The sequence below is a fragment of the Myxine glutinosa genome, chromosome 1, assembly GCF_964187855.1.
Source record: "Myxine glutinosa chromosome 1, kmMyxGlut1.1, whole genome shotgun sequence".
Taxonomy (NCBI): domain Eukaryota; kingdom Metazoa; phylum Chordata; class Myxini; order Myxiniformes; family Myxinidae; genus Myxine; species Myxine glutinosa.
Window position 1 is genome coordinate 301,230,595 of NC_136261.1, and position 14,147 is coordinate 301,244,741.

General features: G+C 45.0%; 1 pseudogene across 1 annotated transcript; it reads left to right on the plus strand.

Annotated features, from left to right (window-relative positions):
- Positions 1-333: 333 nt before the first annotated feature.
- LOC137439474 (tetraspanin-7 pseudogene) lies at positions 334-3,179 on the plus strand (annotated as a pseudogene). The gene has a single exon (XR_013622084.1). The product of XR_013622084.1 is annotated as a tetraspanin-7 pseudogene (transcript).
- The last annotated feature ends 10,968 nt before the right edge of the window (positions 3,180-14,147 follow it).

Consider the following 14,147-nt stretch of genomic DNA (forward strand, 5'->3'; position numbering starts at 1 on the left):
CAAAGGAAAGACGGAGGGTTCACCTAGGAAAATGGTTTTGACATTTCCCGGCAGGTGACAGTACCACCAGGTGGTTCATTGTGACGTTCTTGCCTTTAGAATGCATTGCTTTGGTCTTCTCGTGCAAGCAGAATACGCAATTTATGGGCGAAGCAAAGAAACGAATATTGAGATTCGACCCCTGGAACGTAAATGCTGAAGTTTGATTAGCAGCCTCATAGTCATGGAGGCTGCGGGTTCCCGCATTAGCAGTCGTCATAAATCGCAGAGGGGAGGGGGATGCTGCGATCTCATTTTCACGGGAGACAGGTATGTGGTGGAGGGTTGGGAGGAGGGTTGGGAGGAGGGAAGTAAGTGGTGTTCGAATTGATGGAGAAATTCGCCTGATGCACTGTTGTGAACGTCTTCCTTCGCATTCCTGTACGTGTGGGATGTCCGATCGTGTCCGCTTCCCGAAGTCTATCATTCGATAAGAATTTGAGGTCGAAGAACCGTTGCTGCAATCATGGCTCTGATGAAGGTGATGCTCATGGCGTTCAGTTTGCTTTTCTGGGCCGCCGGAATGGCTGTTTTCACGCTCGGAATCTGGGTCAAGCTTGCGCTTAAGGTGTACCTGGAGATCTCTACCAACGAATACCCTAATACGCCCTATTACCTGCTGGCGACCGGCAGTGCCATCATCGCTTGGGGATTTCTGGGATGCTACGGGGCTGCCACTGGAAACGCCAGACTCTTGCGCTTTTATGGCGCTTTTCAGGTCCTGGTCCTTGTCGGAGGTCTCTCCGCGGGTCTCTCGGGACTTTTCTACCGCAACGACATCGCTGGGGGTTTCCGCGAGGGCCTGCACCACGCCCTGATCAGGTATGGACAAGACGAGCGCTCCAGCGATGCCCTGGATTCGATCCAACGTGCGCTGAGGTGTTGCGGGGTCCAGACCTTTCAAGACTGGTTTGAGTCACCCTGGTCCTTGGAGCGTGGCGGCAATGGCTCGGTGCCCGAAAGCTGTTGCGTTCGTCGACGGGGTTGCCGAGACTCGGCGTTCCTTCGCAACGATGACGACGCTCCAGGCACGCACAGACATGGTTGCTTTGAAAGAATCTCGGCGTTCATGGATGAAAATGTGTTCTACATCGCCACGTGTGCGCTGGGCCTTGCTCTCATGCAGATAGTCGGAATTGTCCTTGCGTGCATCCACGCGACCCGTCTCCAGGGAGATGGTCTAGTGCAAGAGATCTTCTCGTGAGATGCGCCAGTTTATGGACTACGAGCTAGGGGACAGGCAAAGAGTTGGTGGACTTCAAAAGCTCTGGTTGGGTTGTGAGGAAGAGCAACTGGGAGGGTGCTGTATTGGGTTTTTGGTCGGACATGATATTTGTCTACAAAATGATTGTGGAAGAAAAAAAATTTACTGTATCCTGATTATCAAGAGTTGGGAACGATAAAATTTCGTGCATGTTCCGTTCATTAAGGCATTGTGTATATTTTCTAAACTAATCTCAGGTTCGTATGGGAGCTTGTACATATATCACCTGCAGCGCAAAGACATTGGTATACATCCGTGTACATTTACATACGTTTACAAAGATGCTGGTAAAGAAAGGACAAACATGCATGTATGATTTGAACCTGGGTTAAAACAGCATCGCAAACCAGAGGTTCAGATGGGAACACTAAACAGACCATGTCTCGGTTTAGGAGTATCTGAAACAATGATTATGTATACAAGCAACCTCCCGATTGAAATGAGATACCAAACTGACTTTTCCTTCATTTAGGACTTTTTAAAATCCACAATATTTTACAACACACAATATTTTTCAATCAGTTGTGCATGGAATGGTCTCTTTAGAAAGGTAATGGCTGCACATATGTATGGTAGATAGGTTTAAACTGGAATTACAGTTACCTAGAGGCATTGGGGATAGAGGGGTACAGGGATATTGGCACAAATGCATGGGCATGATGTGCCTGATTGCTTCATCCTGCATCCAACTTCCTTGTATATACTGGTTTTCTTGAAATGCTTTCAAGGAAAACAGGTGTCGCTACATTACAAATACTTCTCATTTGTTGTAATTGTATAGCCTGTGTGTATATATGTACATACGTATGTACAGGTAGTGGACAAAATCAATGGACACACCAATGTAGAGTCTGCCTGTGCTGTGGCACAAAGTCCACTAGTATCTGTAGCAGGGATGTGGCACCATTCTTCCATGAGAAAGTCAATCGACTCACACCTGTTTGATAGGGGAAAGAGGAATGGGGGTCGTTCATTCCAGAATATCCCACAAATGCTCGATTGGGTTCAGATCTGGTGATTGAGAAGTTCATGACATGGATAACAGCAGTGTCATGTTCATCAAACTATTGGAGGACCACACGTGCTCTGTGGATGGGGGCATTGGGAGGGAGGGGTCTCTAGCAGCCATGCTAGCTATAATTACCACATGGGCCACACCTGGTGGTGTCCTTCATTTACCCAGGTGTTTCCATTTTTTTTGTCCACCTGTATGTGTGTATATTTAAAATATATATGTATATATTTATATATACGCGTGTGTATATGTGTGTAATTATCTTATATTATATATCCAGCCTTGGTGGCATAATGGTTAGATGGTGAAAGCGTCCGCTTTCAGTCTGGGAGGTCGGCGGTCGTCACCCCGGCCGTGTCCTACCAATGACTTTAAAAATGGTATGTGCTGCTTCCTTGCTTGATGCTCAGCATTTGAAAGGATATAGCATGGGCAAACTATGCGAGGAAGGCAATGGCGATAAATCACCTTATTTGTTAAATCCACTGTTGCTTAAGACTTGGTTCCTTTGCAAAATGATAAATGTTGCAGGTATGACTCTCCAATTGGTGATTACAATCTGGAACGATCTACTGTACCATCTTCACAAAGCTACGGCAGCCATGTTCTACGAGAGTGTAAAACCAGGCTGTGCATTTCCATGCTAGTGTGCAATCATCGCTGCAGGGCGCTTTTGTAGTGTATTCATTTTTAAATCTGATTAAAAATATTGTTTCCTTATGGTACGGGTGCAATACCCAAGAGAGAATGTCGCTTCCTTCGATTAGAATCATTGTAATTGCTTCAATCAATATTGTGCTTGGTATGGTGACTTTTATTAACATTTTGAGGATGAACAAATGGGTGATTTTGCGATCTCTCAATCTGGTACCTTTGTGATTTTTTTTTGGCAAATTTTTCATTCTTGTTAGTTATGAAAACTTTCAAGATTGAATGTATGGCTTTTAAATGCTTATGACTTCACTCTATAGTCGTTTTTAAACATATTGTTTTGTACAGTGCTTTCAGAAAGTATTCACACCCATTGACTTTTTTCACATGTTGTGTTACAGCCTGAATTAAAAATGGGTTAAATTGAGATTTTTTCTCACTGATCTACACGTAGTACCCCATAATGCAAAGGGAATTTTTTTGTTTTAGCAATTTTTAAAAGATAAAATGAAATACAGAAATATCTAATTTACACAAGTATTCAACCCCTGAGCTAATACTCCGCAGAAGCGCCTTTGGCCACGATTACAGCTTTGAGTCTTGCGTATGTCTGTATCAGCTTTGCACATCTAGATTTGGGGAGTTTCTCCCATTCTTCCTTGCAGATTTGGTCAAGCTCTGTCAAGTTGGATGGGGAGTGTTGGTGAAGATCAATCTTCAAGTCTTTCCACATCTATCTATAATTCCACTAATCTCTGTGTGTATGTGTGTGTGTATGTATGCGACAACGATTTCTCGACAACTACCGGTCCGATATACTTGAAACTTGCCAGGTATATTGCTGGGGACCCGAGGATGTGCCTTTTCAAGGTTTGAAATTAATCGGACAAGTACTTACCGAGCTATGGCGATTTAGCCGTTCGCCGTTCGCTTTGGCGTTGCGAATGGACCAAACCATTCCATGTAAATAGAGGGGGGGGGTTCTGTGGTCGTTGCGAATGGACGAAACCATTTCATGTAAATAGAGGGGGGGGGATTGTCACTGTACTCGCAAGCCGTTCGCCGTTCGCTTTGGCGTTGTGAATGGACCAAACCATTTCATGTAAATAGAGGGGGGGAATATAATTTTAGATAGATATATAGTACGGGCATATATATAGTACGGGCATGCCCTAGTATTCTCAATGGAATTCAAGTCTGGGCTTTGACTGGGCCACTCAAGGACTTTCATGTTCTTTTTCGGAAGCCATTACAGTGTTGCTTTAGCTGTATGCATAGGGTCATTGTTCTGTTGGAACAAAAATATTTGCCGCAGTCTAAAGTCTGTTGCTTTCTGAAGCAGGTTCTCCTCAAGGATTTGCTTGCATTTGGCTTCCTTCATTGTTCCCTCCATCTTTACAAGTCACTCAGTCCCTGCCACTGAAAAGCATCCCCATAGCATGATGCTGCCACCACCATGCTTCATGGCAGAGATGGTGTTAGATGGGTGATGAGCTGTGCTCGGTTTCCGCCAGACTAGCGCTTTGCATTCAGGCCAAAGAGTTCAATTTTAGTCTCATCAGACCACACAAACTTTTGCCTCATCCTCAGTCTTTCACGTGCATTTTTGCAAACTCCTGGCATGTTGTCATGTGCCTTTTTCCCAGGAGTGGCTTCCATCTGGCCACTCACCCATAAAGCCGAGATTTCTGAAATGCTGCATAGACTCTTGTCCTTCCGGCAGGTTCTCTCATCTCAGCCAAGGAACTCTGTAGTTCTGTCAGATTGGTCATTGGGTTCTTGGTCACCTCTCTGAACAAGGTCCGTTTGCCCGGTTGCTCAGTTTGGTTCAACGGCCAGCTCTAAGGAAGAGTCTGGGTAGTTCCATATTCTTTCCATTTCCAAGTGAATGAGCTCACCGTGCTGTTGGGTAGTTTCAACACTCTTTGAAATTGTTTTATACTCTTCCCCAGATCTATGCCTCCTCACAATTTATCTCGAAGTTCTACGGACAGTTCCTTGGACTTCGTGGTAAAGTCTCTGCTCTGACATTCGCTGTCAACTGTGGGACCTTTTTTGAAAGGTGTGTTTCTGTCTAAAATCGAAATCATGTTCAATCCAATGGATTGACCACAATTTGACTCCAATCAAGTTGTAGAGACATCTCGATGATGATCAAAGGAAATTGGATGCACCTGAGCTCAATTTGGAGTGTTGTAGCAAAGGGGTTGCATACTTATTGACTCGAGACATTTCAGCTTTTCATTTTTAATTATTTTCTAAAAGGTTCTAAAAAAAAAAAAATCATTCAACATTTACATTATGGGGTATTATGTGTAATTTAGTGACAAAAATATCAAATCCAATTTTAAATTCAGGTTTTAACAAAACAAAATGTGAAAAAGTCAAGGGTTGTGAATACTTTCTGAAGGCACTGTACACATTTGAATGGGCGGCCATGGCTTTTTGTCCCGTGCCTGCCTTACATATTGAGTATAGTGTTATCACACCCCATGATACTATCGTACTCCACAATACCATATAGTGCTCCATATAGATGCTATATCTGAAACGAAAAAAACACGGGTGGGTGGTGAACCCTCATCGAGGTGAAGTCTTGATCGACCCCTGTATCTATATAATAATATTGTTGCGGATATGGGATTTGGCCTCCATCCATATCCGCTTGTAAATATTCCCCTATTTCCCCAATACTCCCCAACTATCCCCAATCCCCCATTCCCTAGTCCCATTGTCTGTAAACAACACTCTGTAGAACCGACCTTCCCCTTTTTCCCCCATTAAATGTCGTGCCCAGGTTCACCGCATCTCACGTAGACAACTATAGGACATCTTGCTAGTTATTCTTAGTCTATGTCAGTTAAGGACTCGTTTCCATTAATTCTGACTCTTCGTTGCACCAGAATGTGATTGTATGGCACCAGTAGTAAGTTTAGGACCTCCCAATACCTCCCCACAATCTCATCTCCGCATCCTCCCATCATCTCATGAAACAACAACACCAACAACAACAGCAGGCGGCGGCGCGGCCGCGGCGCGGGGAGTGCGCGTCCTCACTCCGGCTTGGTTAGCCGCCATTGCCCATGTGCTCCGACGGGGTTACCACACAGGGGCTGACTGTCAGCTCCTCGTCAAGGGCGGAGCCCGGTAACCCCCCCCCCCCCCCCCGCACCCAATAAGAAGCGGCGGACCGATTCCATCTGGGGCGGAGCTAACGAGCCGAGGGCGTGTCACTCCCCGCTGGATATACGCAGCCACTTACCGGAGGTGACGTCAGATGCGCCCCCAGCTTGAGGAGAAACAGACGCCACCTCCAGCGCGACGATACCTCCCCGCATATCTGGACCGGACCGTGTGGATCCTGCCCCTGAGCCAAGGTGCACCTTGAGCCATCGACTGCCTGCCCTCCCCTGCCATCAATCCCTGTGTGAGTCAGTCTTGTCCCGTTTATCTGTGGTCTGTCGGGGCTAAGATAAGACCGTATTTAAGTGCCCACCTTTCTATGCTGTACCTCTGGTCCTTGTAATCTAAACGTTCTGCAAACCCATATTATAACCTCCTCCGGAGGTCTTGAGAACTGTACCCCTGGTGTCGTGTCATTTAAACCCAGCCGTGTGTCCTTTCCATCATTGATTTAGCATAGCGCGACTTAGTCAACGTTCGAGTGTAATCGGGTAAACTGTGCAGACGCGGTCATACCAAACCACTCGGTAAACTAACATCCAAAACCGCGTCTGTAACAATATCTATATAATAATAGCGTAAGGACTCGACTTTGTTATCCCTTTTACGCCGCACCCAGTGACCCGATGCCCACGGCACTAATGGATTTACCATCTACGAACCGCGCTCTTTGTTTGTCACGTACAGACATACTCGAAAAATCTGAATTCGCCGACTTTGGGACCCAAAAGCATCCGATTAACGGCCGATACGACGCCATATTACGACGCCATCATATTGGCGTCTGCAGGGCGAAGGCGATGCGAGCCGTCCGCTGATTGGACAGTCGAGTGGTGTGAACCAAATGGTCTTTTTATTCCCTTGAACATTTTAAATTAGGATATATAAGGAAACGTCTTTATCGTCATTTTAATAAAGTTAAATGGAGTGACGTTGCGATTCTCGGGTCGTATTCAACTATGTGTGAATTATATAAATAACAACTCACGGTCTGAGGTAGCTCGGCTAAAAATTATCCGATTTGCACCAAATAAAGTTTATGAATGGTTGCAGAGACCCCTACTTCTCACTAAAAGTGGAAACAGAATGTAAATCGGAGTTAAAACAAGGCCGCAAGGTCGCTCCGTGGAGCGGCCTGCACGTACTCAATTATGTGTGAATTAATATATAAATAACAACTCGCGGTCTGAGGTAACTCGGCTAAGAATTATCCGATTTGCACCAAATAAAGTTTATGAATGGTTGCACAGATCCATACTTCTCACTAAAAGTGGAAACAGAATGTAAATCGGAGTTAAAACAAGGCCGCAAGGTCGCTCCGTGGAGCGGCCTGCACGTACTCAACTATGTGTGAATTAATATATAAATAACAACTCGCGGTCTGAGGTAACTCGGCTAAAAATTATCCGATTTGCACCAAATAAAGTTTATGAATGGTTGCACAGACCCCTACTTCTCACTAAAAGTGGAAACGGAATGTAAATCGGAGTTAAAGTAAGTGTTTGTTTTGTATCAAGCAAATGCACGTGGAGCATGCTTGCGAGCGAGCTGCGTTCTGGAGGTGACGTCACATGGATTACGTAATCGGCTTTGAGGTATGGGGCAGAATTTTTAGGGGCGTTCCCAAGTGGTTCGGTTTTCTTTCATTTTTAATGTTTCAGAGTGAATATAACAAAAAATCAATGCCATATTTGAATTCACCATAAAAAGACATTTAGATGACATCAAATGCATTTTAAGTGAGATTCCGTGGCTGTGGACCTTTAAGAGCTATCTATATAATAATCTATATAATAATAGCGTAAGGACTCAACTTTGTTATCCCTTTTACGCCGCACCCAGTGACCCAATGCCCACAGCACTAATGGATTTACGATCTACGAACCGCGCTCTTTGTTTATCACGTACAGCCGTACTCGAAAAATCTGAATTAGCCGACGTTGTGGCCCAAAAGCATCCGATTAACTGCCGATACGACGCCATGTTATTGGCGTCTGCTGGGTGAAGGCGAAGCAAGCCGTCCGCTGATTGGACAGTCGAAGGCGACAGCAAGCCGTCCACTGAGCGGACAATCCTGAGCATGCATTTGTGCCGGTGTCGTCGATCGCGGTGTACGCTAACCTCAGGTGGGTTTACCATAATTTCTAAACATTCCGTAAACTGGGTATCCATTTGCCTGCTCCTGGCTTCTCCCACGGCCAGTTCTATGTGGCATGTTCAAGAGCACGGTCGTTCAAAGATGTGTATATCAAGGTTGATAATACGAGTACGCAAGGAGTCGTCAGAAGCTTGACTATTACCCCAAATATTGTTTATCCAGAAGTTTTAAAATAATTTCAACCTCTGATACTGCGTTCATTGTATTATATTCCTACTGCTCTGCCTTGACATTGACGCTTACCAATGCGCCAGTATGGGGCTTATTCCAGTCGATTTACTAATCCGTTCATTTTTTTAAAGTCTATGGTTCTACTGCTGTTCCTTTCCATTGAAACATACCACTGCGCCAGTGTGGCCAGAGTGGTGCTATGCCGATTCCTATTACGAATCCATTCATTTTTCAAAAGTACAGTGAAACCTTGACTTACGAGTTTAATTCGTTCTGTGACCGAGCTCGTAACTCAATTTGCTCGTTTCTCAAATTAAATTTCCCCATTAAAATGCATTGAAATGCTATTAATCCGTTCCAGCCCGCCAAAAACCACACCAATTTTTTTTTAAATATACAGTATATATAAAAATATCTCGCGCTTTATATTTCACCTGTATGCAGCATACAAGTTGGCAGGATGGCCTGGACTGGAGGTACGCACACTTGACTCTAAACTGTCCAGCCTGGGTTTGAATCCCGACCCAGCTATAACCTGTCATGGGTGAATCACAGGCAGGGTGATTCATCAATGTGTGTACCGCTAAACTGGGCGCCCCGTTTGCGTCCCATTAGTTGTTGGATGTTAAGGATCTCACCGTGTTTTCCACAAAGAGAAGGCGAGCTATCGCCGGCACTCTGAACAAGTTGTGGCCTGGCATGCTCTTCTCCTCTGCCGTTATATACGTCCTCCTCGGCATCTTTTTCCAGAAGAGCCCTGTCTCGTCACAGTTGAAGATTTGCTGGGGGATGTATCGTTCGGCTTCTATCAGTTCGGCAAAAGTTATAATAAAATCTTCAGCTGCCTTCACATCCGCCTCACCAAGTCGACAACACGCACACCTCGCTCATGTTTTTTTGACGATTGCGTGTTTTATATCCAAGCACATCATCCTCTTCTTCTTCTCAGTACTGCCCTTGGCACTCAATTTCTTAGGACCCATGGTTAAAACTAAGAAATTTTCCAAAATAACCAAAATGTGAAAACAAAGCAGCAGCGATATACGGCAGAGATGCTTGCACGGCAAGATAACCACGTGACCGGAACCCACCTGGTGGCGGGTGGCGTAAGCTCCAAAATAACCAAAATGCGAAAACAAAGCAGCAGCGATATACGGCAGAGATGCTTGCACGGCAAGATAACCACGTGACCGGAACCCACCTGGTGGCGGGTGGCGTAAGCTCCAAAATAACCAAAATGCGAAAACAAAGCAGCAGCGATATACGGCAGAGATGCTTGCACGGCAAGATAACCACGTGACCGGAACCCACCTGGTGGCGGGTGGCGTAAGCTCCAAAATAACCAAAATGCGAAAACAAAGCAGCAGCGATATACGGCAGAGATGCTTGCACGGCAAGATAACCACGTGACCGGAACCCACTTGGTGGCGGGTGGCGTAAGCTCGTAACTCAGATGTCGGCTCGCATCTCAAAGGAATAAACCGCCCGAGCGACGGCTCGTATCTCGGAAAACTCGTAAGTTGGTGCACTCGTAAGTCAAGGTTTCACTGTATATCATAGCGTTGTCATTTAAGTAGATTGCAATAAATACGTTGCTCATATACGCACTCTTCATTCTCATCTTTCTTCCTAACTCTTACTCAGACAAGCAAATCCCCTATGCCATCCATAATGGTACACTATCCATACACCACATCCTCCCTTCCGTGGATGTTCCACGGGTTCCGGCTAGTCTCTATTAATTACGTAATGTGTTGAATGTGAGTTGTATCGTCAGTTCGTCTGTTATCTACTTTTTACTGGACCTTGACTACTCTAAGTTAATTACCTCTATTAATTATGGACTTTTGGAAGATACCTTTTAGACATGTATAGCCTACCTTTAAATCTTGTAGACCCTTTAGAACCAGAAGACCCTTGAGAACTTTTTTTACGTCTATTTTAAGAACGCATTACAACCCTTGTATCTTTCACAAATGCTGCACATATTCTTCTTCTCCACCACCGATATCTCTCCTTCTTCGTCTTCTTCAAAACTATTTCCTTCTGTATCCATCTTTTTTACCCCATGCTTGCGTGTTTTGCGTCCTGCTTTTGTCTGTTACATCCTAATCCGTTCATTGGGCTAGCTCTACCATGAGCCTCCACTGTGTATGCAAAAGCAAGACCGATAGTTTAACAATGGTGTAGCCGGGCTTGGATCTGCTTCGTGGAGGATCTGCTTCGTGGAGGATCTGCTGTCCCCCTGTCTTGTGACCAGATCCTCAGCTCTGATTGGAGGATGTTTGTGAGGGACATACATCCATACACCAGACGGACAGACAAACACTGTTCAGACGGCATTGCCCTATGGGCTACGCCGTAAAAAAGACCCCTAAATCGCAAATACGGTTTTTTTTGTACACAAGATCAAGGCTCGTGTAAGCTAACATTAATGACAAAAAAAACAAACGGACACATAAGACAAAATAAATGGAGCGGGAGACAAGAATGGGGAGAGAGGAGGAAGCACACAAGTACAACATTTGAGAGCAGGGACATCGGGAGATCTGTGGGAAGGAGGGGGCATGGGGGGAGGAGGCGTGTGAAGGGGTGTGGGGGGTGGGAGAGGAAAAAAACACATGGACACAGCTCGGACTTCCAGGAAAGAAGTTTGTATTTCAGAAAAGTGGATATCTAAGACTCCCAACAACCTTTAGACCCCTAAGGCCCTTAAGACCCTGAAGACTCTAACTACCCTTTAATGACATTAAGACCCTTAGACTGTTTATAACCCGAGACCTCTCGAAACCCCAAGACCCTCTAGACCCAAGTAGAACCCTTAAGATCCTATCCAGTTTGACCAGTTATACCCAGTTTATATCCAGTTACCATATAGTGCTCCAGTTATATTCAGTTATATGTACCAGTTGCATCCAGTTATACCCAGTTTGACCTTCTGTCTGAGGGCCCTCTGCAATAATACATGAGCAACTCGAACGGCACTCAGTAGAGAGCATACCTCCGCCTGGTTGGCCATATCACACAATAGTGAAGAATAACTTTTAAAATTCTACAAGCTGGATCTGGATCTTCACCATTGAATCGATTCTTCCTTGTCACACACCCAACCTGTCCAACAAGTTTCGTCCAAATCCATACATAACGTTTTGAGATATCCACTATGCATCGTTTTTGGCCTCATCTCCCAATGGTGAAAAATCATTTTAAAAATTCTAGTAGCCGGATTCGAATCCGGATCTTCACCAAAATCTAATCATTTAGTCCTTGTCACGTACGCTACATCTCTGCCAAATTTCTTCCGAATCCGTCCACAACTTCATGAGATATTTTGTTCACAAACAGACAGACAGGGGTGAAAACATAACCTCCATCCACCTTTGGTGGCGGAGGTAATAACCACCCGTTATAATCAAAGGCTTCCCCGTTGGTAAAGCACTTCAGTACGAAGGAAGCTAAGAGGGCACAAAATAGAATCAATTTAATTTATTTCTTTTTTTCATGTTCTGCCCATCTTGGTTAGTGATGTGGGGGGGGGGGGGGGGGGGGAAGTTCCACGTGGCAAATAGAAAATTCCCATGTGGCAAAGAGAAAAGTCCCATCTGGAAAAAGATAAAAGTCCCACGTAGCAAGGTGAAAACTGCCCTTGACAACAATTTCAACCCCATTATAATCAAATGGGATAGTTTTGTGATTTTATTTTTTGCCAAGCCTCAGGAATTTTTCAAGACATCAGGTTGAAACTTACACAGCTTATTTGTACGTACGTGTAATGTTACGTGTTAATGTAATGTTACGGAACCGGGATTCAGGGTTCACCACGAGTGGGAGTTCTCGGACTCTCGACCTCTGGCCCTGCAGGCCGCTGTGCAATGGACAGGTCCCTTCGCTCATCGGGTTTTCACGCAGTTACCGACCGATTGATACCTTCAAACCTGGCAGATACTCGCTCTTTTACAAACGCGTTACGTTTCCTGTGGTTTGGCGAAGCCAATTTCGGTACGTGCCCTCTGTGCGCACCCGTCAATTTATTACGTACGGCCGAGCGGAACCGTGAGTACGCACTGGCTTAATGGTATGAGCGATCGGTGGGGAAAAACATCCCGAATATTTATTTGCACACACCAAGTCAAGCAAATAGATGGAATGAAATGAAACGGGCATGATGGAAAACCATTTACCAAATCAAACAGGCACGTATTTTCCCAGCACATTTAGACAACCAAGAAGCATGTATGTACAGGCACATCAAACAATCAAGAAAGGAAGAGAACAGCAGATTCTAACCTTTATCACTTATTTCCCCTTCTGCAGTCTTCCTTGTTTAACTAAACACATGACACGGTGCGAGCAAAATCATTCTGAGAGAATGTAGATCGGAAGGGAAGAAGACAAAGAGGCAGAGCAAGGCGTTGGGTTGGCCTTTTACTCACCCTGGCATGCTTCGACGGACATGTGCCAATCCCAAAATGGGAAGAAAATAAGGAAGAAGTAGGGGTAATGAAAGTAGAAGGGTGTGAGTGTGAATGAGACAGTGTGGACTACATAAGCCTTAGTAGAAACATGGGAGGTGCTAATGTAAAACCTTTCCCAAAAGGGTCAAAAGGCAAATCATCAACAGCTGTGGAATCGTGATGCTCTTTGTAAGTCGAGGTAGACAAATTTGGGATTATCGGAGGGAAAGCAAAGACAGACAGAATGGACCCATCTCCCCGTGCTCGGGACCTTGTGGCTTAGCGCCGAATGATCTGCCATTCAGCCTTTTAAGCTGCTTGAGCGGGACAGAGACTTGAGGGGGCAAAGTTCCTAAGAGTTGGAGTTCCCGGGAGCAAAGGTCATGGTATGCCCTTTCACTCGTCATGGTGCATCTTCATTAAGTGTGCTCACCAGCCAACGTAATTTGAGGAAGGGAAGGAACCAAATTGAACTGTGCTACGAGTTGAATGGCAACCACCGTAAATGAGCCATGGCACTGAATATAATGGATTAGAACCACCTTTAGAGGCCATTTACCCCACAGAGCAGGGGTTGGATTTTTCGGGCACCGTGGTCCCCTTTGTGAAGCAATGTTTTTTTTTTATGGCCTGATGCCCTTCCTGCGGCCAACCCTGTTAGTCGCCTCTTGCGACACACAGGGAATTACCAGTGAACTTGTACTCAATTTGCCGACCATGGAAGGATGACAGACTGAGTCAACCCCACTGGTGTTAATTCAGTGATCGACGGGGATTCAAACCCAGGATCCTAGGATCCCAAGCCAACACCCTAACCGATAAGCTAACTGAATAGAATGGATTGAAAGGTGTTAAAGAACAGGAGGATAATTGAACAGAAGATATAACCCACACAACGCATCTGCCCTTGTTTCCCTTTAGACAATTATTGTTCGGGGCCTATCTGGGCACTCGACGTGTTGTTCATGTTCGTTCTCTGGGGGCTGGTTTCATAACCGTCACAATATGTATAAAATGTGGTCAAAATTAGTTGAAGGTTAATCCCATTCAAAACATGTAAAACACTTTTTAGGCAGCAATGAGAAAATGTACCAACCAGATATGTTGTGCACAACATTCAATCATGTAAAACACTTGATAGGTCAAGTTTTCCAAATTACCAAATTGCTGTTTCCATGGCAACTATTGTTTATTTGGATTTCGCAAATATCA